The sequence below is a fragment of the Lactuca sativa genome, chromosome 7, assembly GCF_002870075.4.
Source record: "Lactuca sativa cultivar Salinas chromosome 7, Lsat_Salinas_v11, whole genome shotgun sequence".
NCBI classification, from domain to species: Eukaryota; Viridiplantae; Streptophyta; class Magnoliopsida; order Asterales; family Asteraceae; genus Lactuca; species Lactuca sativa.
Window position 1 is genome coordinate 3,495,761 of NC_056629.2, and position 18,130 is coordinate 3,513,890.

The following is an 18,130-nucleotide window of genomic DNA, read 5'->3' on the forward strand; positions in this document are numbered from 1 at the left end:
AGATGACATGGGTCCTGGGTTAGTCCAACCCGCAATTCCTGCCACTGCCACATTCGAACTAAAGGGACACATATTGACAGCACTGAAGGACATCCCATTTTTCGGGAAGGATCATGAGGATGCTTTTAAGCATCTAGACGAAGTCAACGACATTGCTGATTACTTTAATGTCCCAAATGTCACAAGAAATACAGTCTTGCTTAGGATGCTTCCTATCACTTTCAAAGGAGCTGCTAAGGAGTGGTTAAAAGCACTCCCACCAGGTACAATCACCACTTGGGCTCAAATGCGTGAGCAATTCCTGGACCAGTTCTGCCCGCCATCCAAGATAGCCAAACTCAAGAAGGCGATAGCCAACTTTGAGCAACGACCGGGGGAGTCACTATACGAAGCATGGGAGCGGTACAAGGGCCTACTCAGAAATTGCCCTCAACATGACCTAAATGTGCAGCAAGAGATGTCAATCTTTTATGATGGGGTCAATGTAATGACAAGACAACTCCTTGATTCTCAAGGACCGTTGACAAAGAAAAATCCAAGGGAGGTCAAGGAGCTCATCGAAGAATTCGCGAAACACTCTCGCGAGTACCATAACCCGAGGCAAGACGGAAGTAAAGGCGGTGGAGGGACCCAAACTGAAGAAATTGCAGCGGTAATGGCAATGCTAAATAACATGGATCGCCGGATAACACAAATGGACCAGTCGATACATGCCATAAGAGTGGGGTGTGAGCGATGCAGTGGTCCACACTTGACCAAGGACTGCAATATGGATGAGTATGGGAACAGAAAAGCTCAAGTGTGCTACTCTAGTGGGGATAAGTTTGATGACGACTGGAGGAAACCAAAGAAGGAGTGGCTGCCCTATGAAGAGTATAAAAAGCAAAAAGAAGAGAAGTATAGGCAGACAGGTCGAGGCTTTTACCAAAAGGAGCAGCCACCAACCGAGAAGAAACCCGACCTAGAGACCATTTTGATGAAGTTTATGGAGGCTTCGGAAAAAAGACATGATGCCACGGATTCCGCTATCATGGAACAACAAACCTTGATGAAGAACCAGCAAGCCTCCATCCACAACCTTGAAGTACAACTTGGTCAACTAGCCACTTTAGTCCATGAAAAATTGTCCCCGAAGAATCCCGAAGTAAAAGCCCAATCTCACGTAATGGCCATCGATACTGAAGAAGATACAATATCCGAGTTCCTGGAGGCGTTGGAAGAACAACCGCAGCAGCCCAAGAAATCAAGGATCGAAAATGGAAAGAACGCTGAACCAGGCTCGCCACGACGTGGCACGCCTCTGGCCACGACGTGGCGCAAATCTGAGCAAAAATCTGTTGAGCCTATTCCAGATTATCATCCACCTATGCCATTTCCCACCCGTGCAGCACTTAGTCAACTGGAGAAGGAACATTTAGAGTTTGTGAAGCATGTGAAAGGGATTCCAATTAATACTCCCTTTGTTGGGTCCTTATCCAAAGCTTCCGAGAACCGGAAATTACTGCAAGACTTGATAGATACGCGAAGGCAATTAAAGAAACAGTCTACAGTGATTCTAAGTGAGCAAATTTCAAAAGTTGTGTTGGGAGAAACACCAGAAAAGATGGGGGATCCTGGACGCCTCACTCTTCCATGCGAGTTTGGGAATAAAATGAAGGTTAATGCTTTAGCCGATTCCGGGGCTAGCATTAATCTAATACCTTTTTCATATTATCAAAAATTGGAGATTCAGAAGATGAAGGCTACAAAGATGAAGATTCACATGACGAACCGTTCGGTGACACAACCCCGAGGCATAGTGGAGGATATTTTGGTGAAAATCGGAAAATTTGTTTTTCCAATAGATTTTGTAGTCTTGGACATGAAAGAAGACACGGATGTTCCGATAATCCTTGGTCGGCCATTTCTTAACACTGCTGGTGCCCTGGTTGATATCCGCGAGTCCAAGCTCACTTTGAGGGTTGGAGATGAACAAGAAGTCTTCGGGATAAGAAATGATTTACATGAAGATAAAGACGAAGTGTTCACGATTAATGAGGAGAATGAACTAGAAGAGTTGGAAAAGCTTATGGAAGAAGAGATAAAGGTAGTTCATCAAGCCAAGAGGACAAAACCCAGGGCATCTGTTCCGCATTTGATTGAAGTCATAGCTTACAAGAACCCACCTTCTTGGGTGAGCGAAGAGGACGAGGAAATGACAAGTGATGAAGAGGAAGTCACTTCAAAAGAAACAAGGCCGGAGGCGAAAGAAGAGGGGAACGTTATGGAGAGCAAGGAACACACAAAGGGCACAAAACGAAAGTATGAAGAAGATGGAAAAACTAAAAAAGAAAATTCAAAGAAGGCGTATAAAAGGAGAGTTCAAGCGTATAAACGGCGGTTCAAGGAACAAAAGATCCTGGTGGTAGACTCTTCCGAAGAGTCAACGTAGAAGGCACGGAGTCCAGCTCAAGACTCCAAGAAAAAGAAGCGCTTCTCGGGAGGCAACCCGAGTTTGGTTTGCAATTTTCTTTTTCTATTTATTTTCTTTTTAATTAGGAAAGACATCAATTCATCATCTAAAAACCGGTAATAAGCAGAGAAATAGTTGTAGGGGACTTTAAATAATGAAATATTTGCAAAGAAATTAGTCAAGTAGATGAATATTATTAAAATTTGGCATCTGACAGGTCTCACGACGTGGGCATAGCCAGCCACGTCGTGGGCTTAATTATAATTCGCGATCTGATTTTTAAGGTCCACGACGTGGGCAAAGCCCGCCACGTCGTGGCCTTTAAAAATCAGGGGGGGACCAATCGCTTAAAACCCCTTTGACCGAGAAACCCCCTATCCCCCACTTGGAAGACTGCCGCACTCACGGGAACATCACGACCCTACTGCCAATTTCTTATTATACTTCTAAATTCGTTGCAAGATCTTGCTAATTACTCCATTTGGTACGTGTTTTATTTATTATTGTGCAATTATTTCTTCCAATTTCAAGTTGTCGTGATTAGGGTTTGAATGATTCACGAAATTGGTTGAATCTAGTGTCCAATTTTAGTTTCCATGTTATTTAAAAGTCCATAGAAACAAACCCCAAGAATGATTTTTATGGAAATCGCACGTAAACATGTCCGATTCAGCATCTGGGTTCGACAAGCTCCACGACGTGGCGCAGCCTGGCCACGTCGTGACTTCTGGCAGGCCCTTTTATATATGTTTTAATGTGTTATTTGTTTGCTGCTATGCTTTGCTCTTGTTTGCAGAAATGGGACCACGACGAGCTGTCCAGCAGGAAGAGGGCCCGATAGATGTAGCAAGCATACATCCTCTATATCAATTCCCTCAAAACATTCCCCGACCGTTGCTAACAACCTACGAGAATCGACTTGGATGGTTATACAATAGGGAGTTTGCAATAGCCCCAATTATTGATTGGGGATGGCTGGGTAGAGTGGGAATGGTAGTGGAGCTGGAACGTTATTGGTCGAAGACTTATGTTGGAGATCAATTTTCGTTCACTTGTCACGGGTGGAGGAATCTATTCGCCATTCAAGAACCCGTGTTCCGGGAATTGTCGGTAGAATTTTTTTCTACCGTTTGTTTTGAAGAACGCACCCTTGATGTCACCTACAATAGGGCACTTGTGTTTCGTCTTGGAGGTGTATATCGTGAGTGTAGTCTTCGGGAGTTTGCTTGGCGTATGGGACTCTATACGGAAGTGGAGACGCAATCTCCATTTTTTATTCCTTTCTTGCTTGGATGTGTGCGGGATTTTACTCCAGGTACTTTGGATGTGCAGTTTTGGCGGGGCATTTCTAACCATGAGTACAACACTCGTGACTCGAGTGAGTCACAAATACGGAATCCTGTGTTCCGATTTTTGCACCGCCTTATCACGTTTTCAATCAATCACAAGCATCATGGTGATAAGGTCCCCATCCAGAATCTATTTTATTTATGGACACTTATTACCCCGGGGGTTTGTTGTGATCTGCCTTATATGTTGGCAAGGTTTATGGGGAAGAAAGCGGCCAATTCTAGGCCTGGGAGCCCGATTACTGGGGGGCATTTGGTTACTCGCCTGGCTAGGTCATATCAAATTTTGAACCCTGACTTTGTGAGGAATCTCACTCGATTCCCGGACACAGACTTGACCATTCAAGTCTTGGGTGTGATGCGCGCGGTGGTGAATATCGGGGGTCGCTTTGTTATACCACCGATCGATGACGAACAGGAGGAAGTGCAGCCGGGACAGCAGCCACCAGCTAGGCCGAGGCGTCGGAATGTGCGGGCTAGAGGGGAGGTCGAACGAGAGCGTGCTGCTTCGCAGTATGTGCAAGGAGTGCCCACCGACCCTTTTCAGAGTCGGGTGGGAACATATTTGGATAATCTACGAGGTCATGCTATTTACCATACCCAGCTTACCGAGGGTATCTATTCGCATTTGGGTGTGACCCGACCACCTTCTATGCCACCACAATATCCTTATTTTCCGACATGGGAGGAGCTATGGCGTCCACAAGATGATGGAGCAGGGCCGAGTGGAGCACAAGATCAAGATGATGATTGATTTTATTTCTTTTGTTCTGTTTTTGAGTAGTTTTTTTTATGTTAACTTTAGTGTGTGATGTAAAACTTTATTAAGACTATTATGTTACTTTATTTTTCTTTTGGGTTGATCTAATTTTTCAGATTAGCGTTGGAATTCTAAGGAGCATAGAAGGTTAACTTTCGAGTCATGTTTGTCTAGTCAAAGAAGCTAAGAGTCGTGAGTCGGAACCACAATTCAAGATAAGTGTGGGGTCTATTAGGAGAGAGGTTATAGTTGGGAAATATATTTGCATAGAAGCATCGGAAACCAGTTAGTCATTGGTCAAAGCTGCTAGAGTAAATACAGCAAATAACTCATTTTCTGCTGAGGATCAGTTTCCACGACGTGGACTCCTTGTGCCACGTCGTGGTGCTCTTGCAATTTTTGGTAGTTTAGTTTTTTGGTGTTTGCGGTGTCAACCCATATCACGATGAGATCTAGTTTATCATTGCCACATTTTTCCTTACAAATACACACTTTGACGAATTGACGTTTCGAGTTCGGTTCGTGGTTTATTTACGTATTCAACCAGTTTTCCACCGAGTTTCTATTTTTGGAAGTCCAATTGTACATTGTCCACGCTTTTGGAGATGCTCACGCCACTATCCCAGGGGAGTCTGTTCCTTTTTCTCCCTTGTCTTTAATTTTGATTTGTTTTATACATACAATGAGGGCATTGTATGAAATAAGTGTGGGGTAGGGGTAGAAAAAGTAAATTGCGAGAAAATTTGGAAAATTAAAATTAATTGAATCTAGTACTAATAATTTGAGCTATAATTGCTAGTATTATGCGGGATGATCCGATGAAAGTTCAAATGTTTAGTTGAGCCAATACACGTTATAGTGCATTTGTGGCTTCCCTTATTTTAGTGAAATCATGGAACAAAAACATAACCCCGCTTGGTTTGAGGGATGCAATATGTTTAGCAGCCTAAACCTGAAATGTATCCAGGAAAATTATTATCATTAACCAATAAAGGTTGAGGTTGAGCGCCTCTGCTTAAGCATGTAGGGTTTTGAGTGGAAAAAAAGTGAGTTACATGTGAAAAAAAAGAGAGAGAATTACGAGTAAAGTTTGAAGAATTTTGGAGCAAATAAAGTGAAGATCAAAAGATCAAAATTCTGAAGAAATCCAAAAAGTTGAAGATACCCAAAAAAAAAAAAAAAAAAAAAAAAAAAAAATCAAACAAAGGTGGTGAATTCAAAGAAATTAAAGATCAAAATGTCAAAGAAATGAAGAATTCAAATAGAGCTCCATAGTGGTATCGAAAAATTGTAATTCTAGTTTATGTACGCTTAGGTTGCTCAACTAAAAATACCTTGAGGTTGGGAGGTTTTCTGCGGATGGATTCGGAGGGTTGCATAAAATGAGCATTGTTCGGAAAAAGTGGGTGAGTGTTTATGAAGATTGTGAGTATTTAAAGTATGGGGGGTACTTTAGGAGAATTTTAGACACAAATGCATGCGTTGAGGTTTTGGCATAATGGCTGAACTAGAGTCGGATTGTTCTGTGTAGTTTTAGTAATTAAGAATTAAGTTGGAATTTGCTTGAGGGCAAGCAAAGCCTAAGTGTGGGGTATTTTGATATTGCCATATTTACACTTATTTTTAGGCAGTATTTAAGTACATTTTTATTAATAAATTGATAATATGTTTAGAATAAAGATACTTATGAGTTTAAATTGTTATTTTCAGTCAATACAAAGGATTTTCGAAGAAAGGGACCAAAGGTGACAAAATGGGGAACATGGGAGGCTTGGAAGACAAGAAAATAATAAATTCACGATAAGAGCTAATTTCACGACGTGGCGATGAAGCCCACGACGTGGCATGGGTGTTCAGAAGATAAGCATCGCGACACGGAGGATTTCCTTGAAGGATACGGATTGCTTGAAGCCCACGACGTGGCGCAACCTGGCCACGACGTGGCGCGAGTTTTCAAGCATTATATAAGTTCTGATGATTATTATGGAAGAGGGGGACTTTTGGCAGAAGAAAAAGAGTTCCAGAAGACGAATAAGAACAAAAGAAAGGCTCTGGAAGAGGGTTTTCAACACCAAAAGAAGTAAAGGTTTATTTTTAGAACATGTCTTTCATTAGTTTTAGCTGTGTTAGTTTAATTACTATAATGAGCAGCTGAATCTAGCTACTCTTGTTTAGCTAGATGAAGCTTTGAACTTAAGAATAGTTATATGATTATGGATTAAGCTTAGTTGGTGAAAATTTGCTTGTGTTTGATTTGTATGACCTAGCATGTTAATATTTGTTTATCTAATTGTTTAATTACATGTTCTGTGTAGCTTAGTGACCATTAAACTGCATGAACCTGTTTACCTAATAATTTAGTGACCATTGAATTGTTAGAGCTAGGATTGACCAATCTTAGTTAATAATTAGAATAAATAAAGTTTAGCTGTGCTAGAGAACGAGAATTGTGATCATAATTGCGTTTACACAACAAATCTTATATAGCATATTTACAACTATAATTGGTTCTGTGTTTAATTATGTGTGAACATACATGGTTTGACATGAATTAGTTAAATATTGGTAAGATAGAACTAAATTACTAATATAATTAAAAACCAACTTAGTAATCCGTAATTGTTAGCTAGCCATAAGGGAAAAGTGGATTCAATCTAAACAAGAGTGTGTGTTTTTACTTATTGAATTGGATTTAAGTTCATCTGATCTTGTAAAATCAGATAAAACCCTTATTTAAATCTGTTAATAAATTAGGTTAATTTAATAGTAAGTAAATTAATTAGAACACCGTTCCCTGTGATCGACACCCGACTTACCTAAGCTATACTGTAATCTGACTAGGTACACTGCCTATAAGTGCATAGATAGTCTAAGTTTGTTAGGTTATAAATATTAAAATTAGTGGGTACTTTTGTGCACATCAAGTTTTATCACGCCTTCATTGCATCGAGCCAATTCTTGTTCATTTTGGATTCCTTATAATTCTCCGGTTCTTCAACGAATGCCAACATTAAATGATCCACATCTAGCTCGTAGTCATTTAATCTTCTTGGCAACACTGAATTTCGAGTAGAGCGACGGGTTGAGACGGAACTTGCATCATCATTATGATCATCAATGGGGTGTTATCATCGTGAGATTTGTCATCGGTTTGGGTCGGATTCGTGAGTTTTTTGGTTTTAGTTGCAGTTGGGCCCGAACCACCATTATCTTGGGTTACTTGATCATTACTCCACAAGACCGAAAATGTATGTGGTCCATTTCCATCTTGATTTTTGGGTTCATTACTCCATTTTCACGTCTTATTTTCATCAAAAACTGCATAGGCACTAATAATAATTTTATATTCCAGTGGATCATATAACTGAATACTCCCTAATTGGGTTCTTTCCAAAATATACCAACGGTCAGGACCTATCATCAAGCTTATTTAAATGTTTTGATACATCTCTTTCATATGCAACATAACCAAATACTTTCAAGTCTTCAAGGTTTAGTTTTTCACCATAAAATCTATCGAATGGTGTAGCACCTATAAATTCTTGAGTAGGTGTATGATTTATGATGAACGTTGTATGTCGTACCGCTTCGTCCCAAAAGTGGTTTGGAATATCTTTCACTTTCATTAGGAACCGTGTCATCTCAAGTAGAGTCCAATTTCTCCGTTCGACTATACCGTTTCGTTGAGGTGCATAAGGATTCGTCAACATATGTGAAATCCCTTCTTTGTCACAAAAATGGTTCAACTCATGCGATGTGGATTCTCCACCTCCATTTGTATGGAATGTATCGGCTCGTTTTTCAATTGATGTCTTGAATCTTTAAATAATTTTGAATGCGTCACTTTTATGCTTCAAAAGAAAAGACCACATATATCTAGAAAAATCATCAATAAGTACCAAAATGTAAACGTTACCCGTTTAAGTGGGGGGATCAACTTGTCCACAAATATCTCCATGTATCATCTCGAGGATATTTGTAGCTCTATACTCGGCTTTCTTTGGAGACGATTGCTTCGTTTGCTTTCCAATCATGCAATATTCACACAGTTGGTCTTAATGTTGGATTACCTGTACCCCTTTGGCTAACTTGTGTATCAAGTTTACCGTGCCAAAGTTAATGTGGCCAAGTCGTGTGTACCATAATCAAGTTTCATCATTAAACTTGGCCTGCAAGTAATGTGGTTTACCAACTTTTAACTTTATTTTGTAGAGTCGGTTTGCATTTCTCGGTAATTTCATAAGCAATCTTCAATCTCCATCCCGCATGCTTAGAAAATCACCTCGCATGCGAATATCACAACCGGCTATTGTAGATTGTCCGAGACTAATAACATTGCTACGAAGTGACAAGATATAATAAATATGTTTCATTAGTTTTTGCTCTCCACTTTTCCCTTCGAACAAAATTGACCCTTTTCCTTTAATGCTAACATGTGACCCATCTCCAAATCTTACCCTACCCATTATATTCTTATTTAATTCAGAAAATAAGAGTAGTTTCCGGTCATGTGATTGATCGCACCATTGTCTAAATAACAAACTTCGTCTTCAACGATATTTGCATCAATTTTTGGAGGGATGTATCTGTCTTCTTTCAAAAACCCCTTTTCTTGAATAGTATTCATCATAAAGAATGTCCTTTTTTCATGATTCGTACCTCCTACGTATGTCTCATTAAGTTTAGCCTCATGATTTTTTATTTGGTCTAGGTATCTCAAAGCCAAGTGACCATACTTCTTATACGAGTAACATTGAATATTTGAGAGATCCCTTTATTCACGTTTTTTTCACTTTGGCTTTTGATCTTCATGAGTCTTATTGGATTCCGAGTGACTATGATCTTGGGTGTTAACCCAACCACGTCAACCGTCACATCCACCACCATGTCCTTTTCCTTGATTATTTGAACCTCGACCTCACCTCTTGATGATTCGGTGTTTCTGTTGGACAATTCAATTTTGGAATAAAGTAATTTATTCTATGTCTCGATTACTTTGTCTTCACCTTTGATCCTCTTTTCATAGGTTTTTGGGCGACCAACCACGTCTTCAAATCCTATTTTATTAAGGTCCAAAACTTGTTGAAGGGATGCAACAATGTGAATAAATCGTCTAGGTAGGCTCATAAGAAACTTCTTCACAAGTTTATGTTCAGTCATGACCTCTCCTAGTGAGGCGGATTTCGAAGCAATCTCGGATAATTTTGATGCAAAGTCGTCTATGGTGCTTGTGTCACTCATCTTCAAATTTTCAAAAACTATGATTAGGGTTTGGAGTCTCGCTTCCTTCACTCGATTGGCTCCAAGGTTGCGAGTTTTAATCGCATCCCACATCTCTTTTCCCGTTTTCAGATTACCGATTTAAATAATTTAGTCTTCCAGAATCGATTGAAACAACAATCCTTTCACGATGTTGTTCTTCTTCAACTCATCTAGTCTGGGATCGATCAGATCCCAGACGCCATGAATCTCGAGTAACACCTCCATGCATATCCTCCAAATTGTGTAGTTCATCGATGTCAAAGACGGACATTAGAATGTTAACGAAGTGTTTTCCTTAGCCGGTCGTTGTGATGATTCTCCTCCCGACATCACGGTTCGATTTTTGATCCTTCCTTAGGTGTTGATTTATCAAAAAATATTGTAACCCTCCACACGAATCAGAAAAACTGATTTAATTTTTCAAGTCTAAACAATTGACAAATCAAAACTACTCAGATTTGGGCCAAACAGAGAATAAAAGAGTAAACCTCGATCTACATTTTCTGATCTGAACAAGGGCCAAAATGAAAAGAAAAATACGTTTTTTCTTTAGGGAAAAAAAACGATCTCATGATCGATCACAATCTCTGATACGCAATTCAAAGCTTATATGCTTTGCTTTGAAAAACGATTTCTAATCCTTTTCTTTGCTGATTGCAGGCTACTGTTGCCGATTGATCCAAGTCTGAAACCTTTTTCTAAATTGGAAATCTGGGGACTGCTACTTCTATCGCAATCTGAACAGAAAAATCCGCATAAATTCTTCACTTGTTGTCGTGATTTTGCTTGTTGCACAAGTTCTCCGCATGAGAATTCTGAGCAGGTTTTTTGCTCAAGTTCTCCACACGAAATCTCTTATTGTCGTAGGTACACCACAGATGTCTTATTGCAAGGACACGAGTTAGTTAGCTTTGATACCAATTAAAATGAAAAAGGAAAAAGAAAAAAAAAACAAAGATGATTGCATAAACTCGCACACCTTTTATTATTGAAGAAACTATCTCAAAACTCCAATACATTCAACTACAGATTACAGGAGCCAATCAATCAGTTTTATACTAAACAAACATATTAGTATTAAACTAGGATTCTAAATAGGAAGACAACTATACTTTCCTATTAAACATGTTCCTTATTGCTTAAGGAAATATGTGGAAGACTTGGACACACACACCAAGTTACTTAGACATCACTCCAAGTCATTGACTTCTGGACCAAGACACGCTTACAGCCACACTCGGTTCTCAGAAGTTTGCCAACAACGATAACACACTTAGTGCATCTTTTTTGTCATCACTTACAATTAGAGTATATTTCTTTGTATGTCCAAGTGATTTTTTTCCAAAATGAGTATTCATGTTTATGGTGGTTCCCCGGAGAAGGTTCACCTTTGGTGAAAGATTTCGATACTACCAAACATGTTTTCAAAACCGTCGTTTCATTCCTTCTCCTGGCTACCCCTTAATTGAAGCCAGCAATGATCCAACCTGGGTTAACTCCTTTGGATAGTGATTTCCCATGTCGCCTTACCATCAGGCTATCAAGGTGATGATTTTTATATGTTCAATTGAAATATAAGGTATAATTTACTCAATAATCTCATTACTAATAAGAATAAAACATATATTATCAAACTATATTTATTGATACCTCCAACTAGGTTTGAGACTCATGTATTATTTAAAAGAAAAAACTAAATATAAAATTTTAAACCTTTATGAAATTTGAATTTATAAAAAAATGAGAAAAATATTGAATTATAAAAATTAAAGTGTTTTTCTCTAAATTTAAACAAATAAATTAGTGAAATAAATAAAAGAAATTAATGAAGCTTTAATTTAGTAATTTTGAAATTAAAAGGAAAGTTCATTAAGGAAATTAATATTCATTTATTATTGCATTTAAATACTATGTGAAATTTAATAAAATAGAAAAACCATAAAATGACATATGTAATAAAAATTAATTCAAAATAACCACAAAATGATATTTGACAAATTCAATGAGAGTGTGAGAAGTGACAAAAAAAAAACTTCATTTATTAGAGTAGACTAGTTTATAACTCGTGAGAACCACAGTTATAAAATTAATTAAACTTTCATTTAAAAAAATTAAAATATTAATCAATTATTTTAAAAAAATTGTTACTTAAGATATATTTTTTTAGTTATATAAAATTATAATTGTTGATTTAAATAAATATGTAAAGTTATATCACCTTATAATTTGTATTGATTTTATTTTATTTTTTAATCTAATGTTATTAATTTAGTATAATTAGAGTGAAAAGATTTTAAATGGAAAATCAATTATTAATTAATGTAATTAGAGTGGAAAATTTAAAATTTGGAATTTGGAATTGATAATTAATAAGGTAACAATTGGCATGAAAGGTGACGTAGCACCTGGTTCTTGGTACTTATTTTGTTATTAAATCTTCAATTATTTTGCATTTTTGGCCTTGGACTCGGCGAGTCGAAGGACTGAATCGCCGAGTAGAAGCGGGATGAGACGCGGAGTTTAAGTTGCGAACTCGGCGAGTAGCCGTTGTCTGGACAAAAACCCAAATACAGGGGTTGGCACCCTATTTAAACGACATTATGCAGCCTCCATTCCCTATTTATGCTCCCAAACACTTCTCATAGCAAACCCTAGCCGTTCTTGAGAAAATCTAAGGCTTTTGAGTGATTCTTGTGAGTTTTGACCTCAAGGAAGAAGGAAGAGCATAGAAGGATCAAGAGAAGACTGAAGGATTCGAGTTTGGTTCATCATTTGCAGTCTACAGAAGGTATAAAGTCTGAACCTTGCTCATTCATTTGTTAGATCCCTCTTTGAGGTGATTTAGGGCTTTTATAAGCCATTTTTGGTGGCCAACCATGTTTGCAAACATGGTTAGGGATTTGAGCTTCTGGATCATGTCATTATTGGAGTCACAAAACAGATTTGGGTTGCTTTTGCACCCAAGGAAGGCCCCATGCAACAAAAGAACCATTTTAGAGCCTTTCTAGCTCAAAAGTCCCATGCATGCACGTAAAGTTTGTAACTTTACGTGCTAGATCGAGTTTAGGGGCCTGGATCTTTCTTTTGGACAAGTGTTGTACATCAGAAATCAAAGTTTTAAGGAGGGGATGTGACCGACTCGGCGAGTCCATTCTTGGACTCGGCGAGTCCAAGGGTTCTGTCCCATATCAGTGAGGGTTAAAAGGACCAGATGAGCGTGGAAATATTTTAGGGAGTCCCGGGGAGTGACCCAACGTTTTGGACTAAGCAAATTGTTCTGAAAATTCATGGTACTTGGCGAGTGCATGAACAAACTCGGCGAGTCCAAGGCAATCTTCATAGAACTCGACAAGTTGTTCATCAACTCGGCGAGTCGAGGACAGAACGTGTTCATCGGATGAAGATTAACTCGCCGAGTTGTTCATACAACTCGGCCGGTTGGATGAAGGACCATTGTGTAGCAGTTAGGAGGTGAACTCGTCAAGTCAATGCCTAACTCGACGAGTAGAGACGGGAGTAAAGACAATCGTCTGGATATGGACACGACGAGTTTGCAAGCCAACTCGGCGAGTCGGGTCAACTGGAAGTTGACTTTGACTTTGACTTGACTTTGGTTTGGAATCGGTCATGGGTGAAATAGTCATTTTACCCTGGGAATAGTATCAATGTCTGATTAAGTGTTTTATGGAAATATAGTCGGGGGATCACCGGAGCAGTTGTCAGACATTTGCGGATCAGCTTTTCAGCAGCCAGCCTTTTGAGGCGAGTTTCCTTCCAGTAGGAACGGGTCTAAGGCACCAAGGTCGGCCCGTATAGACGATATGATAGTATCGTAGTGTGGGCAGAGCCCGTATCTCATAGTTGAGTTTGATGATGATATATGCTAGTGTGGTAGAATTGTTTATACTCGTTGTCTGTGTGATACCTGTATGTTATGGTTTAGTAGCTGAGTGTGGGCGAGGCCCGTATCTCTCGGATAGCGGAGTGTGGGCGAGGCCCGTATCTCCCAGATAGAGGAGTGTGGGCGAGGCCCGTATCTCCCAGATAGCGGAGTGTGGGCGAGGCCCGTATCTCCCAGCTAGCGGAGCGTGGGCGAGGCCCGTATCTTCACGAGTGTGGGTGAGGCCCGTATCTCCTAGATGTTCATTATATGATTGTATGGTATGTGGTATTATGGGGGAACTCACTAAGCTTCGTGCTTACAGATTACAGTTTCGTTTTCAGGTACCTCTTCTTCGAAGGGGAAGGAGCTGGCGCGGTAGCGGCACATCATACACGCACATTGTTTTCCGCACCAGGAGTTATTTTGGGATTTGTACTCTGAGATTATGGTTGTTTTTATGTTTTGGTTTTTCAGCCACGAAATATGTTTATGAAATGATGGGATCAAAGGATGTTTATTCACAAATGCTTTCCAAAGTGTTGATTTAAAAATGAAATTTTTGGTCGTGAAAATTGGGTCGTTACAAGTTGGTATCAGAGCCCTTGTTTGAGGGATTCGGACACACCTTCGGGGGGTGTTTGAACTCAAATCAAGGGATTAAAGGATTTCGAAAAAGAAAAAGTTTTCTAAAGTATTAAGTAAAGAGTTTTAAGAAAGAACGAAGTGTGTGGTGTGCGCGACCGGCCGAGCTCAAGTAAGTATTCCCTAGAGTACCCATACAATGTTATATTATGTTTATCAGATTCAGTAGAATAGCATGCTCGAATAGGACTAAGGATCTAGGGATGATGCCTTATGTGCCTGCTTTATGTGCTTCCACTTATGAATCTGATAAACATAATATAACATTGTATGGGTACTCTAGGGAATACTTACTTGAGTTGCTCAGTTGTTCAGACATCTGAGTTGCTGTGTTTCCACTGCAACCAGAGGGGCCACAAGAGGGCCAATTTCCCCTAGTTGACAGCAGCATCAGCGCCGGTGAAGGGGCCAGCTCCAGCGACCTTGAGGATCACAGATGGCCGACAGGGCAAGTCGGAGATTCCACTGGTGAGGATTCAGGCCTTTCAGCTGACTACAGAGGAGGCACGCGCCACACCCGATGTGGTGATGGGATCATTCCATGTGAACGGTATCCCAGTTCAGGTGTTGTTTGATTCGGGGGCTACCTGATCATTTGTTTCTCTTACGCTTAGCAAGAAGTTTCCTAAGTCCTCGGGCATGTTGAATTCCCCTCTAGAGGTTGAGATTGCGGACGACCGGTCGGTGCAAGCATCAGAGGTCTTCCGGGATTGTGTGTTGAGATTGTTTGAGGAGCGGTATCTGGTCGACCTAGTTCCCATACCTTTATGGGGGAACAAGGTTATTATCGGTATGGATTGGTTAAGCCCCAATGGGGCAGTGATCGACTGCGTGCAGCAGTTAGTGCGGATCAGGACCCCAAGTGGGGGAGAGCTGGTGACTCAAGGCGAGAGGCCACAACGAGGACCAGCCTTATGTTCGGCAGCGAGAGCTAGGCGTTACCTTCAGTGGGGTTGCGCACGATATGTCGCTTATGTCATGGACGCCCGGGAGGCAGGTAAGGCGACAGTGGGCGATGTGCCCATGGTTCGAGAGTTTGCAGATGTATTCCCCGAGGAGTTACCTGGGATACCTCCGGAGCGACAGGTGGAGTTCAGGATCGACTTAGTCCCTGGTGCGGCTCTGATAGCCAAGGCACCATATCGGTTGGCTCCTCCTGAGATGCAGGAGTTGTCTACACAACTGCAAGAGCTGATAGACAAGGGATTCATTAGACCGAGTAGTTCTCCCTGGGGAGCCCCGATCCTGTTTGTGAATAAGAAGGACAGGTCGCACTGGATGTGTATAGATTACCGGGAGCTGAATAAGGTGACGGTGAAGAACCGTTACCCACTCCCGAGGATTGATGACCTCTTCGACCAGCTTCAGGGAGCATCTTGGTTCTCCAAGATTGATCTGTGTTCGGGGTACCATCAGATGAGGTTCAGAGAGGAGGATGTGCAGAAGACCGCGTTTCGGACGTGCTATGGCCATTATGAGTTCGTGGTGATGCCGTTTGGGCTCACCAATGCTCCTGCCGCGTTCATGGACCTCATGAACCGCGTGTGCAAACTGATGCTGGACCGATTTGTGATAGTTTTCATTGATGACATCTTGGTTTATTCCCAGACACATGAAGAGCACGAGGGGCATCTACCAGAGGTGTTGGAGACCCTGAGGAGGGAGAGCTTATACGCTAAGTTCTCCAAGTGTGAGTTCTAGTTGCACGAGGTGCAGTTTCTCGGGCACCTTGTCAACCAGGATGGGATTTCGGTGGATCCGGCCAAGGTGGAGGCTGTGATGAGGTGGGAGGTTCCGAAGTCTCCATCTGAGATTTAGAGTGTTCCGGGGTTAGCAGGGTACTATCGGAGATTCATTCGGGATTTCTCCAACATAGTTGTACCATTGACGCGGCTAACGAGGAAGGTCGTAGTCTTCCGATAGGGGGCTGAGCAGCAGGTGGTGTTTGAGACGTTGAGGCAGAGATTGTGCGAGGCGCCAATCTTAGCCCTGCCATAGAACGTGGAGGATTTTGTTGTTTATTGCGACGCGTCCATCTCGGGTATGGGCATGGTATTGATGCAGAGAGGGTATGTCATTGCTTACGCCTCGAGGCAGCTGAAGCCTCACGAGGCAAACTACCCAACGTATGATTTGGAGCTGGGGGCTGTGGTATTCTCCCTTAAGATGTGGCGTCATTACTGTTGGAATAGTGTCTAAGGCTGCAACTATATTAGGCAAGTATTTGGCCCGGTTGTGCATGGTCCTTTTGGGTTGCCTTCACCATAGCAACTTGATAGGATGATTTATTAAGAGAGAGTAAATGTTATTAATATATTATGAGAATAATATAAAGAATAATATATTGTTATTTGATTAATATAAGTCATAGAATTAATTGGAATTAATTTGGTGGCTTAAAGAGATTAATTAAATAAGAGGGTATAAACTGTCAATTGTTTGATAGTTAAACTTTAGACTGTAAATCCATATAGATATATGATGGACGGATTCTAGAAGCTAGGATAGCTTCAAATCGTCCAAGGAGATATCTATGGAATGGATTTGGATAGCCTTAAGAGAAGATTATCCGATTAGGGTTTAGGTTGTAACCCTTAAGGAGTCTACAAGTATAAATAGACCCCATGGCTAAGGGAAATCGGCACTTCATCTAAAGCATAGAAACCCTGGCCGATTTCATCCCCTCTCCTCTCTCCTAAATCATCCTCCTTGCTATTTGGTGTTTGTAAGCCATTAGAGGAGTGACAATTGTGACTCTAGAAACTCCAAGACAACAAGATCAACAAGGAATTCAAAGGTATGATTCTGGATCTGTTTTATCATTGTTCTTATTCTTAAATAGTTATTAGAAATCTTGGATTCAAAGCATGTTTAATTAGAAAGCCTAGATCCAAGCATTAGGGTTTTGCATGCGCACATAGGAAAGTTCTTATGGCTAAAATCCATCAATTACCTCTATGGGGTTTGCTGTACGATTTACAAAGACCACAAGAGCTTGAGGTACCTTATGGATCAGCTGAATTTGAACATAAGGCAGCGTCAGTGGCTTGATGTGGTGAAGGATTATGATTGTGAGATCCTTTACCACCCGAGAAAGGCCAATGTGGTGGCCGATGCGCTTAGCCGCAAGGAAGCACCGATCAGGGATGTCTGTTTGAGGATGACAGTGGTAACTCCGCTGCTAGAGCAGATTCGGGAGGCTCAGCAGGAGGCGATGAAGGAGGAACATCGGAAGAGTGAGAGGATTGGGGGTCAGATTTCCTCTTTCGACTATGACAGTCGAGGATTATTGATACTACACCGTAGGGTGTGGGTGCCGTACCATGGAGGTGTGCGCCAGGTCCTGATGGGAGAGGCGCACAAATCTAGATTCTCCATTCATCCCGGGGCGACGAAGATGCATAGGGATCTTCGTCTGGATTATTGGTGGCCCTGCATGAAGCGGGATGTGGCCTGGTACGTGGAGCGCTGCTTGACCTGTAGGAAGGTCAAGGCCGAGCACCAAAGGCCACACGGTAAGATGCAGCCATTGGATATCCCATTGTGGAAATGAGAAGATATTACGATGGATTTTATCACGAAGCTTCCCAGGACCGCGCGAGGAGTGGATTCGATATGGGTCATCGTGGACCAATTGACCAAGAGCGCCCATTTTATTCCGATCCAGGAGAGCATCTCGGCCAAGAAATTGGCCGACATCTATATCAGGGAGATAGTGGCACGACACGGGGTGCCAGTGTCAGTGATTTCAGACAGGTATGTACGTTTTACTTCTAGGTTTT

The 18,130-nt window shown here is 41.1% G+C and overlaps 1 non-coding gene across 1 annotated transcript; it reads right to left on the reverse strand.

The window, feature by feature from the left end:
* Positions 1 to 334: 334 nt before the first annotated feature.
* On the reverse strand, positions 335 to 441 carry LOC128127497 (small nucleolar RNA R71). The gene has a single exon (XR_008225286.1). It is a non-coding gene; the product is annotated as a small nucleolar RNA R71 (small nucleolar RNA).
* Positions 442 to 18,130: the final 17,689 nt, after the last annotated feature.